Source organism: Ailuropoda melanoleuca, chromosome 7 (assembly GCF_002007445.2).
Source record: "Ailuropoda melanoleuca isolate Jingjing chromosome 7, ASM200744v2, whole genome shotgun sequence".
Taxonomy (NCBI): domain Eukaryota; kingdom Metazoa; phylum Chordata; class Mammalia; order Carnivora; family Ursidae; genus Ailuropoda; species Ailuropoda melanoleuca.
The window spans coordinates 25,441,101-25,458,950 of NC_048224.1; the positions used below are offsets into that span (position 1 = coordinate 25,441,101).

The 17,850-nt window shown below is 42.5% G+C and overlaps 1 long non-coding RNA gene across 1 annotated transcript; it reads left to right on the forward strand.

Annotated features, from left to right (window-relative positions):
- The first annotated feature begins 307 nt into the window (after window positions 1-307).
- LOC117802989 lies at window positions 308-17,336 on the forward strand. Its single transcript, XR_004626508.1, has 3 exons — window positions 308-652; window positions 14,795-14,876; window positions 16,429-17,336. It is a non-coding gene; the product is annotated as an uncharacterized LOC117802989 (long non-coding RNA).
- Window positions 17,337-17,850: the final 514 nt, after the last annotated feature.

Sequence of the window (17,850 nt, forward strand, 5' to 3'; positions counted from 1 at the left end):
GCGCCTGTACCTTGTAGTTTCATATAGGAGAAGCTTAAGGGCAGAACTCTGATTGGAAGGGGAGGGAGGCAGTTAGATTTGTCTTGAAGCTGAGTCCACAAGAGTAATGTGATTGCCTGACTAGGACGGACTACCAGCAAAATAATAAAACAAAGATGTGGGGCGCCTGGGTAGCACAGTCGTTAGGCGTCTGCCTTCGGCTCAGGGTGTGATCCCGGCGTTCTGGGATTCAGTACCACATCAGGCTCCTCCGCTGGGAGCCTGCTTCTCCCTCTCCCCCTCCCTCTGCCTGTGTTCCCTCTCTTGCTGGCTGTCTCTGTCAAATAAATAAATAAATAATCTTAAAAACAAAAAAACCCCCCACAAATATGTGATTAATAAAAATACGTGCTTTCTTCATCTAAGTGAGTGTTATAAATGTAGAATCTAGAGCCTTAAAAAAAATCTTCTGTTGGCCAATTAATTTATTTACTTAGTTTATTCCTTCCCCAAACAAGGTATACCATTACCTGAGAATTTCAAACACATGCTTTGCTGACTTTTCTTCTATTTATGTATTTTTATTTGGTTTATTTTATGAAGAGGGGGAAGGAATTCACTGCCACTGATGCCAACAAGTCTTCCTCAGATCCTCCAAGCAATCTTTTTCATGGTGAGTTGTGTAAAATTCTAATCATTGCTGTTGCACAATACCAAAATACCTTTTATATGTAGCAGTGACAGCACACATGCCCACACCCAGTGAAACAAGGACATGTTCCACCAGAAATTATCTACGTTGAGGTGATAGGTGATGATGCCATGACTGCAGGTGAACTCACCAAGGAAATGAGCATGGAAAGAAGAATGCAGAAAGCTGAGGACCAGGGTGGTGGTGGGGGTTGGGGGGAAGCTCACAGTTCAGAGGAGGAAGAGAATCTTCGCCACAGTAAGAAATTAGTGGACACTGAGATGGGAGGGTGACGAGGCGAATGAGCTATGGTGGAAGTCTTGAGAGTTGCAAGAACAAGGTGGTGGTTAACAGTGTCAAATGTGATTAAAATCTAAACAAAGGAACTTATGGTCTTGTGTAAACCAGGAATGCCTCTGTGTTCTTCCTCATCTAAATCATTCATAAAAATTTTACACTAGATTATTCAATTCAACAAGTATTTATTGAGCTGCACACTAACTGTGGTGCAGTTGTATAAAAGAAGTATAAAGTGTTTTAAATAAATATACTGGCAATTTATACATAAAAACTCCCATCAATTTTGTCTGGTATATTTGTTAAATATAAACTACAGACCTATTTCAGTGAGATTAAAAAAAATCTTTTGGGGGAGCCTGGGTGGCTCAGTCAGTTAAGTGTCTGACTCTTAATTTTAGCTCAGGTCATGATCTCAGCATCGTGAGATGGAGCACCGTGTTGGGCTCCATGCTGGGCGTGGAGCCTGCTTAAGATTCTCTCTCTCCCTCTCCCTCTGCCCCCACCCCCCAGTCTCTCTCTCTAAAAAAAAAAGTACTTCTCTTAAAAAAAAATCGTTTGGTATCCTTTCATCTCTGATACCTTTTTAAAAAATCTCGTAATTTTTTCTTATTACAGGAGTAATACATATCATTGAAAATAGAGTTATATAAGGGCGCCTGGGTGGCTCAGTCAGTTAAGCATCTGCCTTTGGCTCAGGTCATGATCTCAGGGTCCTGGGATCAAGCCTCATGTTGGGCTTCCTGCCTATCAGGGAGTCTGCTTTTCTCTCTCCCTCTCCCTCTGCCCTTCCCCCTGCTCGTTATTGCTTTCTCACATTCTCTCTCTCAAATAAATAAATAAATAAATAAATAAATAAATAAAATATTTTAAAATATTAAAAAAAAAGAAAGTACAGTTACATATAAAATTCTAAACCATACTATCCCCAAGAGATAGCTATTCTCAACACTTGGATTTATACTGTTCCAGGTTTCTAGTCTGTGCTTGTGGTGTGTGTATATTTTTAATGAAACTGGGCTTGTTCCATACATGTTTCAACTTTCTGTTTTCACTTAGTGATGTGTGGTGAACAATCTTTGATATCATATATCTCTGAAACAATGTTTAATGGGCTGCTCAGATTAATTATGTATGAATATAACATAGTTTAATTATACAGTACCCTTTTATTAGAAATTTAGATCTTTCCTGATTTTTTTTTTTATTATTATGAACAATGCTGTGTTGGATATCTGTCAGGCTAAATCTATGATTGGTTTCTTTAGCCAAATTCTTGAAGTGGAATTGATGGGTTAATGGTAAAAATATATATTTTTTGTTTTATATTTATGTATTTATTTTGGTAAAAATATTTTAAAAGTGTTTGATGGAAATTGCCAGGTTGCTCTCTAAAGTTGTATCAGATTTAGGGACGCCTGGCTGGCTCAGTCAGTAGAGCATGTAACTTTGGATCTCAGGGTAATGAGTTCAAGCCACACATTGGATGTGGAGCCTACTTTAAAAAAAGAAGAAGAAGAAGGAGAAAAAGAAGAAGAAGGAGGGGGAGGAGGGGAAGAAGAAGGAGGAGGAGGGGGAGGAGAGAAGAAAAGAAGAAGGAGAAGGAGGAGAAGGAGGAGGAGAAGAAGGAGAAGAAGAAGGAGGGGAGGAGGAGGCGGTGGCGGCACCTGGGTGGCTCAGTCAGTTGGGTGTCTGACTCTTGGTTTCAGCTTCGGCTTGGGTCATGATCTTGTGGTTGTGGGATCAAACCCCAGGTCAGGCTCTGAGCTCAGCGTGGAGTCTGTTTCAGATTCTCTCTCCCTCTCCCTCCCCCTTATTCTCTCTTTCTCAAATAAATGAATAAAAATCTTTAAAAATAAAATAAGAATTAAAAAATATCCTCATTATTGAAGTTGTAACAGATTGTACTCCCACTGGCTATGTATGAGAGTGCCATTTTCCTGCACACTTGCTAAACTTAGGTATTATTTCTAAAAATCTTTTTTAGAAAAGACTTCTAAAAAAGTAGTCCTTCATTGTTATTTCAATTTTATAGCCACTTTAAAAAAAATATGTATATGGTAAATATACTAGTGGTAAATACTTATTCTTTGAAGATCAATTTTATTTAAAAAGCTAAAAATTATTCTGAATTGATTTAATGGAGTGAATGAACAGTCTGCATAATATTGTTTTTGATTGAATGTGGATGTGACTCTGAAGTGATCATATCCCAGTTCTGTCACTTACTGGGTAGTCTTGGGCAATTGGTTAACATCTCTAGGCCTCAGTGTCTTTACCAAATGGGGACTATAATGGTACCTGTCTTAGAGGATTGTTAGGCAGATTAAATGAGGTGCTAGATGCAAAGTTCATGGCCCAGTAGTTGGCATAGGCACAAAATAAATATTAGAAATAAGTATTGGTGAGACTGATTTTCTTGTGTGACTCTTAAACTGAAGGGAGCAGCAAAAGCTTTTATTTTATTTTATTTTTTTAAAGATTTTATTTATTTTTATTTTAGAGAGAGAAAGAGCACATAAAGAGGGGAGAAGCAGAGGGAGAGGGGATAATCTCCAGCAGACTCCACGCCAAATGCAGAGCCCCATACAGGGCTTGATCCCAGGACCCTGAGATCATGACCTGAGCCGAAACCAAGAATGAGTCAGCCGCTCAAGCAACTGAGCCACTCAGACTGCCCCTCAGGAACAGTTTTTAAAGACATCATCTTAGGAGTAATCACCTAGACTCTGAAGGATAGTGTTCTTCCTATCAACAAATACTGTAGGAGCTAAGGGGATCTGAAGATGAATAAAGCATGTCTTCCGTGTTCAAGTAGCTTACTGCCTAGCAGGAGGAATGAGATATACCCATACTGCTCTTATATGAGGCTGAAAGTAAAAGCCTCCATGGAAGAGAGGCAGATAAAACACTGTGAAACTTCAAGTAAAAGACAATTCTCTACAGAAGGCAGCACTAGAACCAGACCTTGAAGTGTTAGGATTCGAATATGCGAATATCGGATAGGAGTGGGGAGGATATTCTTGGCAGAAGGAATCACCTGAGCAAGAAGGCAAGTAAAGCTGGAGATGGAAATGTAGGCATTATCAACCTCTGGCACTAGCTAAAATCATGGAAGTGGATAAATACGTAATTGCATATTCATAGACTTGCAAATGCAGAGATTTTAACTTTTGGTTTTAGAACTGATGTCGTTCCCCCCCTCCCCCATAGAGGAAAACTTAAGTGTTGTATCTTTCCGGTATATTTGGTTCAATTCAGTAGTGTGTGTGTGTGTGTGCGCGCGCATGTGCGTGTGGAAACTAAGATTCATGATTTATAACTCCCAGTCCAATTCAAAGCTCCATCTCTGGGCTTTCTGCCTGTTCCCTGCCTATTTGGTTCCATCCCCCAGAACTTGTACCCAGCCAGGTCCTTATAGGGGAGGCTTATACCCTTGTTGTTGGTCTCATCTTAGTTGTTTCCTCTCTCTCTGCAACAGCTTGTCATGGTCTCCCTTCCCCCACAGTTGGTTCTAAGATGATGATGGCCAGTGGTGGTTTTGACCGGTGATGATTTTGATGGATGGTGCATTAGCTTTTTCCATATATGGAAAACCCTTTGGAAACATATCCACTGTAAACCTTACCACCGGCAGGTGACCCCTGCATATCCTCTTGCTCTTTCAGAGACCCTTAGGGTTGGCACACCAGTTCACCTTCCCTTCTAAAGCCCACAGCTCCCTCTGGGCCCATGTGAATTTAAGAGTCCCTTTTCTTCACTCCTGGGTCCTCAGGTGACTCAGCCTCCAGCCTCCTGCACGTGCACCCCATGGCAACACGTGATGCACCATCCCCGAGAAGCTGGCCACTGAAGCTGTGGACAAGGCAGGCTGCACAGACTCATCACTGGATGACCCAGTGGGCAGACTAAGTGTGTGCTTAGGGTCCCAGGAAAGCAAGGCCATCAAATAGATTTAGAGGATAAGATCTGATGTATTTTTTTAAATGTGAAAGTAATTACTTCGGAAAAAAATCAATTTATTGTACTTCCTTACACTTACATTGTAAGTGTAAAGGATCAATTTTATTTTGGATTTATTTGGAAAGGATTAATTTTATTTTTATTTTGGGATGGAGTGCCATAATCTTTCAGTGTTTTGGGGTTTCTAAGGGCCTTAATCTGGTCCTGTGCAGGTCCATTCTTTGACTCATCCCAGGTTTTAAGGAGAGATTCAATTATGCCCTTGTCCCTGTCAGCAGCCCCTTCCCCATATTATCCTGAGGACAGGAAGTAGGAAACCCATAATGCTCCCATCTCTCTTGTTTCCCCAAACTCTTTTCCTCTCCTGTGTTCTTTTGGGAAAAGAGGAAAATCAGTTCTTTCTCTGCACTTCTCTGCATCACTCATCTGAACTCACACCGATAGCAGTCAACTTTGAATTTAGCAGATTTTGGAATCAGGGTCTTTGCTCTCCATACCAGTAAATTCATTTTTTATTTAGTTGCCACATTTAGGGTCCAGCCGGGAAAACAGAAATCACTCTAAGTGTTTAAACCAGAGGGAATTTCATCCAGAGAATTAGCTATAAAAGTGAAGGAAGTGTTGAGAAGCCATTCAAGGGAAGGTGAGGCAACCGAGAAATTCACAACAGCAGGAGGAATCTTCTGTCGTCCCTAGGCAGGAGGAACAAGGGGAGGAAGCCCAACGGCCAGGGTAAGTGAGAAGCTGGAACTTTGGAGAGTCTGGCCAGGGCAGCTGGAGCCATCCGCATCACACAGCTTCTGTCAGAGATACTGGCCAAGACGGAGGGAGAAGGGGGACAGAATTTTGGCTTCCTTCTGACTCCAGTCTTCTGCCAGGCAGGGCCTCTCATGACTGAATTCAGCAGGGACTCAGTTGTGGGTGTCAGCCTCACTGGAGAGGGAGACGAGTGGATGGGATAGGAAACAGACCAAGGACTGACTGGGGTGGGTTGGACAGCCAGTGGGAGTGGGAAGGAGCACATCCATCTCTCCCTCACATAATCACGTAATCGCTTTGCCACATAAATGGGCTTTTATCTCTTCCTAGTTTGTACGCTTCTTAAGGGTGGATGAAGCAGGGAACCGTATTCTTACTTAACTTTGTATCTTCTGATGGCCCCTCAACAAATATTTGTTCTATTGAACTGAACTTCACAGTTTCTAAACTCTTTTGGTCATGTGCCACCGACCGGCTCCTCTTTTCAGACTTTGCAATGAAGAGATGAAAAGTTGAAAACTTTTGTGCACTGTTATAAAAAAAACCAAACTCATTCTTCTAAATTATTTCACCTTCCAGAATAACTCCTCAAACTGCTGATGGTGGGGTCTGGTTCATTTTTGGGTAGGAAATATCCCTGATAATTACCATAATAATTAACACGTATACAATGCTTGACAATTTACAAAGTACATTTACATTTGTTTTCCTTATTAGGAGGTTTTAGTCTGAGGATCCTGGAATCTGTTTATTTGACTGCTGTCAGGTTAGTGTAATGCTTCGATTTGAAAGACAAACATTAGGGTTCTTTTCTTCTGAACCTCGCATGATGGACAACTTTCTATGCCCTTTTTGTTAGACAGTTTAGTTACTATCAGTAGCTGATGAGAGATGTTCTCAGCTGTCATTTGGCTGGAGAAGCTGGCATCACATTACCACTCCGTTTTTCTCCTTCAGGGACCTAGCAGGTGTTTGAGGGTGATGACTGACTCATCTACTCACACGGAGGTCTTGTAGTCATACACATCACACTTGCTGTTTTTAGAGCCCTATTCTCATCCGATTGTCCGTGTATGTACTTATGTGTTTTAATAATCAGGTTCAGTCCTCAAGAAAGAGTCTAAATCCACCTTACAGTTCATCTTGTCCGGTGTTTGGCCAAGATTTGCTTTGTGGAAAATCAGATTGCTTTCATGACTTTATTCTTGGACCAGAGATACCCCAACCAATCTTAGCTTTGTTTTTATCACATATACATGAAATTATCTAAATCATGTTTAGCGGGTTTTTTAAAGTACCCATTTCTTGTCAAACATTGTAGTCCTAACTCTAGATCTGCTAATATTGGATTACACTTTTCGCAATACTTCATTATCTTTTTGTCCCAAGTTACCGGATTTCAGAAAAAGCCTCTTAGCCCTTGTCTTAGTGCTTTTAGGCTGCTGCAACAAACCACCACAGACCGAGTGCCTTATAAACAACAAACATTTATTTCTCACAGTTCTGGGGGCCGGGAAGTCCAAGATCAAGGTGAGGACCTGCTTCCTCATAGACAGTGTTCTTTTTGTTGTGTCCTCACATGGGTGAAGGAGCTCTTTGGGGTCTATTTTATAAAGGCACTAATCCCACTCATGAGGACTCACTCCCATGACCTAATCACCTGCCAAAGGTCCCGCTTCCTAATACCATCACCTCTGAGGTTAGGATTTCAACATAGGAATTTGGGAGGACACAAGCATTTAATCTGCAGCAGCTCTGATGTCACCATTCCACCCTCTAATATTTTAAATATTCCTAGTGCAGTTATGAGGGACTCATCTTGTGGATTTACCTGTTTAAGGAAATGCCATCTTTCTCTTTGATGTCCCATTACCTTCCTTTAAAACATTTAAAGTACCGAGCACCCTATATCAATATTATATTTTTTATACTTTTTTGTTTATGATTAATATTAATTTTCAACTAAAGTTTTTGAGTAATACTTGCACGTTACAAAATTAAAGAAATAAAAAAATATATAAAATTAAAAAAAAATCTCTCCCATCTTGCCCCTTAGACACCTCATTCCCCTTAGGGAGGCAATCAGTGTTACTGACTTCTAGTCTAACAACTATATTTTAAGGCATCATCAAATACCTGGTCCTTTTTCTGAAGTCCCTCAATTATCTGTTATATTTACTATCTAGAAGGATGCATCATGGCATGATACTGAAAAATAAGTTGAATAATGTTAAGCCATCAGAATAGTTTGGATTAAACATTGCATTTAGAAAGCTGGCATCTGTCATGGACTGCTTCTGGCCGTATGCATGTCCCTAAATGTCTGACTTTCTAGCATTTGCTTTACCTGCATAAATACCATTCCTTCCTCCTACATATACAAACAATCAACTGTTACCATCCTGCTTGCTTTCTCTTAGCCTAAAACTTGTTAATCTGGGGTCCTTTGGCTCCTTTGGATGTTTTAGGAGGTCCTGGATCCATGGGCCCCTCAAATGATACGCAAAATTTTGTGTATGTGCCTTTTTTTTTTAATTGGGGGAAATGATGCATGGCTTTTATCTGAGGTTCTATCCACAGTCTGTGTCTGTCTTCTTTATTCTGCCTGAACTTTTTTTTTTAAGACTTTATTTATTTATTTGAGAGACAGAGAGAGAGCTAGAGAGCACAAGCGGGGGAGAAGGAGAAGTAGGCTCCCTGCAGAGCAGGGAGCCTGACTTGGGCAGAGTAGGGAGCCTGGCTCGGGGCTTGATCCCAGGACCCTGGGATCATGACCAAGCCCAAGGCAGACACCTAACCAACTGAGCCACCCAGGCACCCCATATTCTGCCTGAATTTTTAACTCCTGGTTCTTTCTCTCGCTCAGAAGACGACCTTCCCTCCTCATTTAGAAATGCAGCTGAGCTGCTCATTTCATATAACCTTTCATTCATTTCAGCATATTGTAGAAGATACTGAGCTGAGTCCTTCCTTTTGCCCTGGAATTGGTGACTAGGGTCCAAAGATGGGGACAAAGAAATACTAAGTAACACACATTTTAGAGAGAGTTGCTAGTAATTGGGATCAGTCACCCTCTCCAAGGCTTACAAAGAAGTAGCAGAACTGGCCCTGGTACCTCCAACCACTAGCCCCACCCATTCCTCATTACCCCACTTCACTCCCAGTCTATATAAAAATAAGATATAAGATGACTCAAGGGGGAGGGAGTCATGACCTTACCAGGGAATACTTTCTCCTCCTTTAGCCCCCAAACCAAGCAAGAAGCTGTCAAAAAGAGTCTACATAAAGGAGAGACTGATTTCTCATTTCCTGGTTAGACTATTTGGACTGTGGATTTGTTCAGCTCTGCATTTATCTAAGAAGAGGAACAGCAATTAGAGGTGGAAGGACAGGGGGTTGAGGGTTAGCAGTGGAATAGCCTGTATTCCTTCTGTTTGGCTTAACAAGGTTATTTGTGTTTCTTGTGGTCAAAGGGACCCGAGAAGGATAGGTAGGCTTTATCCATCTTGCTGGTAGCCCATACAGGAGGCTGCCTGCTGGACAGAAGTCAGGAGGGTTAAGGGAAATGACTTGGAACAGGATTGTGCACATTAGGGCACAACTCAGTGGAGAGTCCTCATGGGACTTAATAAAGAACTCAGACAAGCACTGTATGAGAGATCTGGCATTTTGATACCCGCCAAAGAACAGGCTGGAATGGCCTGTCATCCATGGCCAGGAGTGGTTTGCAATAGCCACCTTGTTTAGTAAAGAGACAGTTACTTCTTTCCTCTCTGTTCTCCTCCTGGTTCCCAACCCCTGAAGAGCTACAACCTTCCTAGAGAAACTTCTAGAGAACTAGAAGAAGAGGAGAACCCATAGAAGGGACCATACTCCCCTTCCGACTTCAGGTTCCTTAAGCTACAGCTCAAGCTTGGGCTGAAAGAGGGGAGGAGATGAGTTTTCATTGGACCTGAGGTGGGCTTTTAAACCAGTCAGATTGGATTGAGTTTTTACAAAACCAACAAGGAACAGAGAGTTATAGAATCTGTCCCCGCTGGTGAGTGAGAAGGGGACATTTGTCATGGCACAGATCAAGACTATGATAGGGTGGGAGGTTATGTTTATGCCCGACTGGTTCAATGCCCAACAAAGAAGTTAAATTTACCTATTATTAATTCCATCCTTGAATCCATTGTCCCATCTTTTGCTGCAGCCTCAGAGGAAATAATTCCTTTTCTTATAAAGTGAATTTCTTCATCTGTACTCTTGTTTATTCATCGATAAAACATTTATATGACATCTAAAATGTATTGCTGGTGTTGAGGCACAAAGATTAAACATAACAGAATTATTTCCCTCATGGAATTCACAGTCTAGCAGGGTAGGTAGAAAGTAACTACCTACTTTAAAGACAATGTAGTAAGGGTTATAAAAAGTGGCCTGAAAGGCCTCAAAGATGAGTGGTTAGTCAGAAGGCAAGGGATGAGAAGACATTTCAGGCTGTTGGAAGAACCATAGGCATGGACTAGTGTGGCCCGCTTAGGGAACTACTGATAGTTCTGTATGTTTCAAAGGCATTGTGGCTGTAGAGGAGGCTGGAAAGAAAAGCTGGCACCAGGTCCTGATGGGCTAAGGAGCTTCTTCTCTGTCCTGTAGGCCAGCAGTTCTTAACAGCAGCGGTACTGCTCGTGAAGGGGCATTTTGGACATCTGTGGGACATTTTTCCTTGCTATAGTGATGGGAGGTGGGTGCTACTGGCATTTTAGTAGCCGGGGCCACAGATGCTAGACTTCAGTGTGAGAGCAGATCCATGTAAGTAAGAATATTGTTTTAAAGCAGATATTTACTTTTCTACCTATGCTACTAGGTCATGTATTCCGCAAGAGAAGGAATTTTATTTTGTCAATCTTCGTACTTCAACACTGGCAATACATTTGGTTGTATTCTGCATGATTTAGATCTCCTGAGTTCTGTATGATTCTCAAATGTTCCACTAAACATTTATGTAGGGTATCATATATAAATAAATTTGGTCTGTTATTGCTTATCCTAACACTGGTGTTTGATCTAGTTTTTTTTTTTTTTAATGGAATGGCTTCCAATCATCTCTTAAATCCTTATTTACTCATTCCTTATAATTGGGTGCAAACATCTGAGTGCTTCCTTAGTCTTCTATCATAGTCCTGTCCAACCATGTATGTATTGAAATACCTATCATTTTATCACCAGTTATTGTCCTTTACTTCTGTTTTCTATTACAGTTAGGACATTTTATCGGTGTTTTGAAATTATGTGGATACATAGCTTATATTGTCTATGAATTTCATCTTGGGTTAGTAAGTTGCTGTTATTTAAAGTATTAGCAGAAGGGAGACTAACATCTGATAAGATCAAGAGTCACTATACAGCCATTGATTTTCGAAGTGCTGTTTTATTTCATTTTTTAAAGTAGGCTCTATGCCCAACATGGGGCTTGAACTCACCACCTTGAGATCAAGAGTTGCATGCTCTACTGACTGAGCCAGCCAGGTGCCCCTTGAACTGTTATTTTGAGCCATAAACCTCCAACTTTTTTGCTTGTGGGCTCCCTGAAATAATAATAACCCCCTTACACAATTTTAAGTTGAAATCTCACATTTATAATCCAAGCTTACCTTTATATTGTTAATAGGAGATGGAAAACATTGATCATTTTACAAGTTGGAATGAACTGAGGAATTGACTGTAATTGTAACAGATAACTCATGGTGATTTGATAAAGCAGACTTCGCTATCTTATAAATAAAGCACACTAAATACTAAATAAGTTCCTTAACTGTTTACCCATGGTTTTTATTTAATGTATCTGAATTTTTTGATGACCTGCAGAACTTTCCAGTTACATTTTTTTGGTTTATTTGTTTTAAGTTTAGTTACTGGGGTGTAGTTTATATATAGTAAAATCCAATTCTTGTAGTGTATTTCAGTTACTTTTAATACAAAATATGTCACTAATGTATCCTCCTTTGGCTAATGAATCCCAGTCTGGGCTAAACATGCCATTTCCTTTTTTTTTTTTTTTTTTTTTTTTTTTAAGATTGATTTATTTCTTTGGAGGGTGAGGGGCAGAGGGAGGTGGGGAGAGAGTCTTAAGTAGACTCTGCCCTGAGCATGGAGCCCAATGCAGGGCTTGATCTCAAGACTCTGACTGAGATCACAAACTGAGCTGAAACCAAGAGTCAGACACTTAACCAACTGCACCACCCAGGTGCCCTTAAACTTGCCATTTCCGATGCTGTTTTACCCTTTACAGAATTACGTGTTTGGTGGGAGAAGGCAGGAAGCCCTATCAACTTAAGGCACCTTGATTCATCTTTAAAAGTTTTCGTAGATCAGTGTCTTCATTTATGTAACCCTTTGCTTGGTGTCCCAGCAGTTTTCACACTCTAGAACTGTTCCTCATAATTAGCTTTGGCATGAGCGAGGGACATGGCTTTCTTGTGTAAAGCGGGAGGTCCGTGTGAGCACAAGGTCATTATTTGGTAGATCAGTTTTAGGAAAGATTATGTATGGAAGACGAGGATCTGCAAGGGGATTCCTTGAAACCATCTTACACACATACCTTTGGAAAATCTGTGCTCCCCCCCATTTGAAGGGTAGAGGTCCAGAGGCTTGGGGGCTCTGTGTCAGAAGGCACTAGGGGCAGGCACACGGGGGTTTGGGCCAGCCACTGCTATTGCATCTGGAGCAGCTGGGCTTCATTTCTGTTTTACATTTAAATTTGTGTTTGAAGGAAGAGTTTTGTTACTAGAAATAATAGTTTGAAAAACACATCTTCCATGGGGAAACATTTAAGGATTTTGAGCAGGGAAGCGACATACTTAGGTTGTTGTTTCAAAAGGTCACTTTGGCATCTGAGCACATTGTGGAGGATGGCTTGGAGGGAGGTGAGACTGGAGGCCCAGAGAGTTGTCACAGAGGCTGTCAAAACAGTCCTAAGGAAAAATTGTAACAGCTGACAACACTCGGCTCCATCCCAGAGTGGAGGCATCCACGTTAGATGGAGCAGGGGTTTCATGGTTTGCAAACCCCCACCCAGCTGCTTCTCACATTTACATTTTCTGCTTGACCTTTCCCTGTGTGCCCCCCCCACCTTACAGTAGTCTTTGACGCCTTTGTCTTCATCCTGTGGGTCCAGTCTGCCACCAAGTCCAGTTGTTTCTTCCTTCATATTATCTCATATTTGTTTCTCTCCCTCCATTACTATTCCATCATCCTAGATCAGGCACTTAGCTTTCATGCTCGGATTTTTCCAGGAGCCTAGGAATGGGCTTCCTGCTTTTAATCTGTCTCCCAACCAATTCTACGTTGCCGGAGCTAGCTACTCCTTTGGTTTTTCATGACATATTGTAGCCATGCAAAAAGAGTACAGTTTTGTCAGATCCTGTTTCAGATTTCTCCTCCTCTTCCCAGTCTTTGGCTTCTCTAGGAAATTCGAAGTACAGCAAAAGACTTAAAAAGTGATTAATATATTTCCATTCTCAAGACGCTGTTGTGGTCGTGTTTCTTTTGCTGCTGCTTTTTTTTTTTTTTAAGATTTATTTATTTAAGAGAGAGAGAGTGAGTGGTAGTCAGGAGAGACAGAGGGAGAAGGAGAGAGAGAATCTCAAGCAGACTCCCCACAGAGCACGGAGCCTGATATGGGCTCCATCCCAGGACCCTGAGACCGTGACCTGAGCTGAAACCAAGAGTTGAATGCTTAACCAACTGAGCCACCCAGGTGCCCCTCTTTTATTTCTTTTTATGTGACATATTTGTGGGAAGAGGGAACATATGCCTCTTTTTCTTAGTGAAAGACTTTGTGAAGAAAGTAGACTTTTAAGTGAAGTGGAGAAAGAAATATAACAGAGAATGTTATATCTGAAGCTTTATGTTATCAGGTGCTCCCAACGGGTGGTAAGTAATTACTGGGGTTGGTAATAATGGTGAAGGGTGGTATTAGGAACATAGGCAAGCAGTATATGCACCTGGGAAAACAGGCCATGTGTGGAAGAACAATAGAAACCACTGGGAGTGCATAGAGGTGCTGGTCCAGGCTTTGATGGAGCAGATGGGTAAAAAAATAGGGCTCACTTGGAGCTTGAATTATCATAAAAATGAACATATACAGTTGCTTCTCCTGACAATTCTTAAACTTCTCAGGAATCCATAGAAAAACTACCCATGTGGACTGTCTTTTCACAAAACCAGTGTTTCTGACCCTCAGAGTATGGTACCAGTTCAACTTTCAGCATACATATCTTTTTTTTTTTTTTAAAGATTATTTGTTTATTTGACAGGGAGAGAGACAGCCAGTGAGAGAGGGAACACAAGCAGGGGGAGTGGGAGAGGAAGAAGCAGGCTTCCGGCGGATCAGGGAGCCTGATTAGGGGCTCGATCCCAGAACCCTGGGATCACTCCCTGAGCCAAAGGCAGACACTAACGACTGAGCCACCCGGGCGCCCCTCAGCATACATATCTAGACAGGTACGTTAGAAGTTGGGATCTGACTTAAAAATATTTTAAATTCAAAACCTTTTTTAACTTAGAAAAGAAAATGTTGTGAGAATTCAATGTAAAAACCCTTAACCCTTTAAACAATAATAGCAGCTCTTGGAGGATATTGAATATTAGAAGGTGAACTGGACCCAAGGTCTAGAGCCATATTGTGCACTGCTGTATAAAGTATGAGGTAAGTCAGGAGATAGAGAGGAGTGGGCCACATGATCAATAATGGGGTTTGAGCTGTTTTCAGGATTCTGTCTCTCCCTCACTGGGGCTAAAAGAAACAATGCAGAATTTTGTAAACTCTCTCTTTGCCTTCAATATGTTTCACTGTATTTCTCTTTTTACACTGCTTCCTCCCCTCCCTTTATTGAAATGCTGCCTTCGAAATGTATCTTTTCTCCCTTATTTTATCCTGCCTCCCATGGCTGTTCTCAGCCCTCTGTTGGCAGGTTCCTTTGAATCCGTCGGTCTTGTGTGCAAGAGAAAATTCCCATATAGTTAAAGCCCTTTTCTGCAGACCTGTCAGTCAAGCAGAGAGAAGACTGGAAGGCGTGTGGTTTTGGTTTTTCGTTTCATTTTGTTTTGTTTTTGTTCTAGTTTTCTTGGAATTCTTCAGGTCTGGAGGCACGGTCTGGTGTAGAGCAAACCTGGTGTGGTCCAAAGTTAGCTGTGAAATCAGGTAAGTTGTAAAACTGTTCAGTGCTGAACTGGGCGTCAGTTTGGGGCCTCAGGGCCTGTTGTGGACAGGGTTAGCGTGAGCCCAAATCCCGTGGTGGTCCCAGAACTCAGCAAGGGGCTTGAGCCTCCTTTGGCCTGAGTGTGACTAGAGGTAGGATTTTTTTCCGCTAAGGAACAGGGCATTTTGGAAACCACAGCAGCTTCTAGCAGCTAGCTGATTTGATGCTCAGCAGTTTAGTTCTGGATGAGAAAAGAGGTGTTTGGGCTGGCCCTATCCTAGAAGAAATTATAGGTATTGTCTGTAAAGTAGTGGGAGGCCATACGACCCTACAGAGAGGAAGGTGGAGCCTGGCTGGGTGCTGCTCAGGCTAGCAGCATCTTTAGATTTCTCAGGTTTTCTATGAATTACAGTGGGGTCACCAAATACAGCCAAAATCTTTTTGCCCACATCAGTGAGATCAGTGATCACTTAGATAATAGGAATATGTAGATAACCAAAGTTCTCATTTACATAATATTTTCAGCCTCTCCTCAAAAATGAAAAAACGAACAAAAACCTTTCACTGGATGTTAATAAGAAATGCATTAAGCAATTAACTTTTATTTCCCTGCCCTTTCTCGCTTTCTAGTATTAGTGGCCAGTTGGAAGGAAGGGGGCAAGATGATCGAAAGTTTAATCCCTAACATAATTTAGAGTTGTCCTTAATATTCAGAATAATGACATATCATGTACTTGAACTTGTGTGGGAGTCTGGGCAGCAGGGTGTTGGTCCTCCCTAGGGTCTGCAGGTGTTCCAGAGAGACTTGTCTGGGTCTCTGGTGGCCATTACCCTAAAAGCATAGCCTCATACAGTAAGTTCATGAGTTAGCACAGTACAGAGCCCCACCTTAGACAATATCTATATAGAGCCTTACCTGGATTCCAGTCTCTGCTATTAAAAAACCATGAGTGGTTTCCCTCTCTGGGACTTAGTTTTCTGTTAACTTTTTGTTGTTGTTGTTTTGTTTTTTTAGTAGGCTCTATGGCCAACCTGGGGCTTGAACTCACAACTCTTAGATCAAGAGTCACATGCTCTACCAATTGAGCTAGTCTGGGATCACAGCTTTCAGTTATCTTTAAATAAGGGGATTGAACAATATATTTATAAGACTGCTCCTAGCCCTAAAATTCGGTGATTCTGGCAGAGGTTGTGTCATTATAGATGGCTTCTCTTATTAAGCTGCATATAGTTGTTTAAAACATATCATTTGGTTGGGGCGCCTGGGTGGCACAGAGGTTAAGTGTCTGCCTTCAGCTCAGGGAGTGAGCCCAGCGTTATGGGATCGAGCCCCACATCAGGCTCCTCTGCTAGAAGCCTGCTTCTTCCTCTCCCACTCCCCCTGCTTGTGTTCCCTCTCTCGCTGGCTGTCTCTCTCTCTCTGTTGAATAAATAAATAAAATCTTAAAAAAAAAAAAACATCATTTGGTTGATGTGATCTGAAGTTAGAACCATGTCTTTTCCAGGTTGTCCCATCACCCTTTTAACTGTTTCATCCTTTTCTTCCTTCCTCAGATAGGACAAAGTTCCTTTTTACTAACAGTGTGAGCAGCTGGAATTGGAGTTATCATCCCTCTGTGTTAAAGAAGTCCTGAGGCTTCCATCTCTACTGCACTTGGGGCAAGTTGTTGCTGGGGGCTTGCCTTTGGCCTCTGAGCCCCATGGATCCCAACTACATGCTCCTCCAAGGTAAGGGCTGTATTATTCAGCTTTTCTTGTATTCATCCCTACAGCTTGTGCAAGTCAGCCAGTGTTCAATAAAGAAATATCACAGCTAAGAATAAAATGTCATTGTCCTTAATTTCCCCCCCAAAACCACTAGGTGTCGCCTTCATCTCAGAGAAACTAGGCCCCTCCTCTCCCTGCACACCTACACGCCCTCTCTCTACTCTTGGAGCTCTCAGCTTCTTGGCACTGTGATTTCTGGAGAAGAGGCTTGAAGGGGGGAGACAAACTGTGGCTCTCGCAAGGGGGAGGAGAATGGATTTATATGCATCTCCTTTATGACAATTTGAGAGAAACTCCCCAAGGTCCCATAGCAATCCCTCCCAGCAACCATGATATCATCCCTCATAAGCTGTTCTTGGGATTAGATTGGCATGCCAGATATGGGGTATCTGGGGGAGAGCCTTCTAGGTTGGAGGCTTGGGAGCAGGGTGGAACCCAAAGGGGATACAATGGGCTTCCATTCCTCGGGGGGGATATTCTGCTTAGTCAGTCCATGAGCTGTTGTCAGATGCAAGCCTGGGCTGTGCAGGGAGACAAAAGGGGAGAGGCTGTTCCTGGTCTGGGTCCCTGGAGCAGATGGTGTGGTTGAGGCCTAGCAGGGTATGATGGGCCTCTGAGGACATGGGAGACCACAGAAGGGAGCATGGGGAAGGAAAAGGGAGGTTGGAGGGTTGAGTTCGAAGGAAGAAGGAGACCCACCCGTGGACTTTGCAAGGACTCAGGGAAAATCAGTCATCGGAGTCCTTTGGTCCTGGAGGGGCCAATCTTCTAGGTAGCGGGCATGTCTTCCTGGTGAAGGAGTGAGAGGTTGCTGGCAATGGGAAGGGTGCTATGGTTTTACTAGGTGGAGGACTAGTGAGGATACCAAATATTTGGGGATTCTTGACTGCTTCCTGAAGACTGGAGTGTTGGAGGGACTCAGGGGAGTTGAGAGGGGACCCTAAGAACAGCGGGATACGCGAGTGGAGAGAAGAGAAGTTCTGGGCTCGTGGCAGTGTGCAAGATGGGGAGAGAGTGGCGGAGTGGGCCAGGGGCTTGGGGGAGACAGGGGTAGGCCCTTAAAGTGAGAGGACGCCCAGGAACCTCGCCGGCCTGAGAGGCCCCTGCGCGGAGCCCCCGAGTTGTCACTGGGTGGGTATGAGACCTGGGATGTCCCTGGGCGCCAGGGTAGGGGGTGGTGGGGGGAGACAGCAGGCGCCGGAGGGAAGG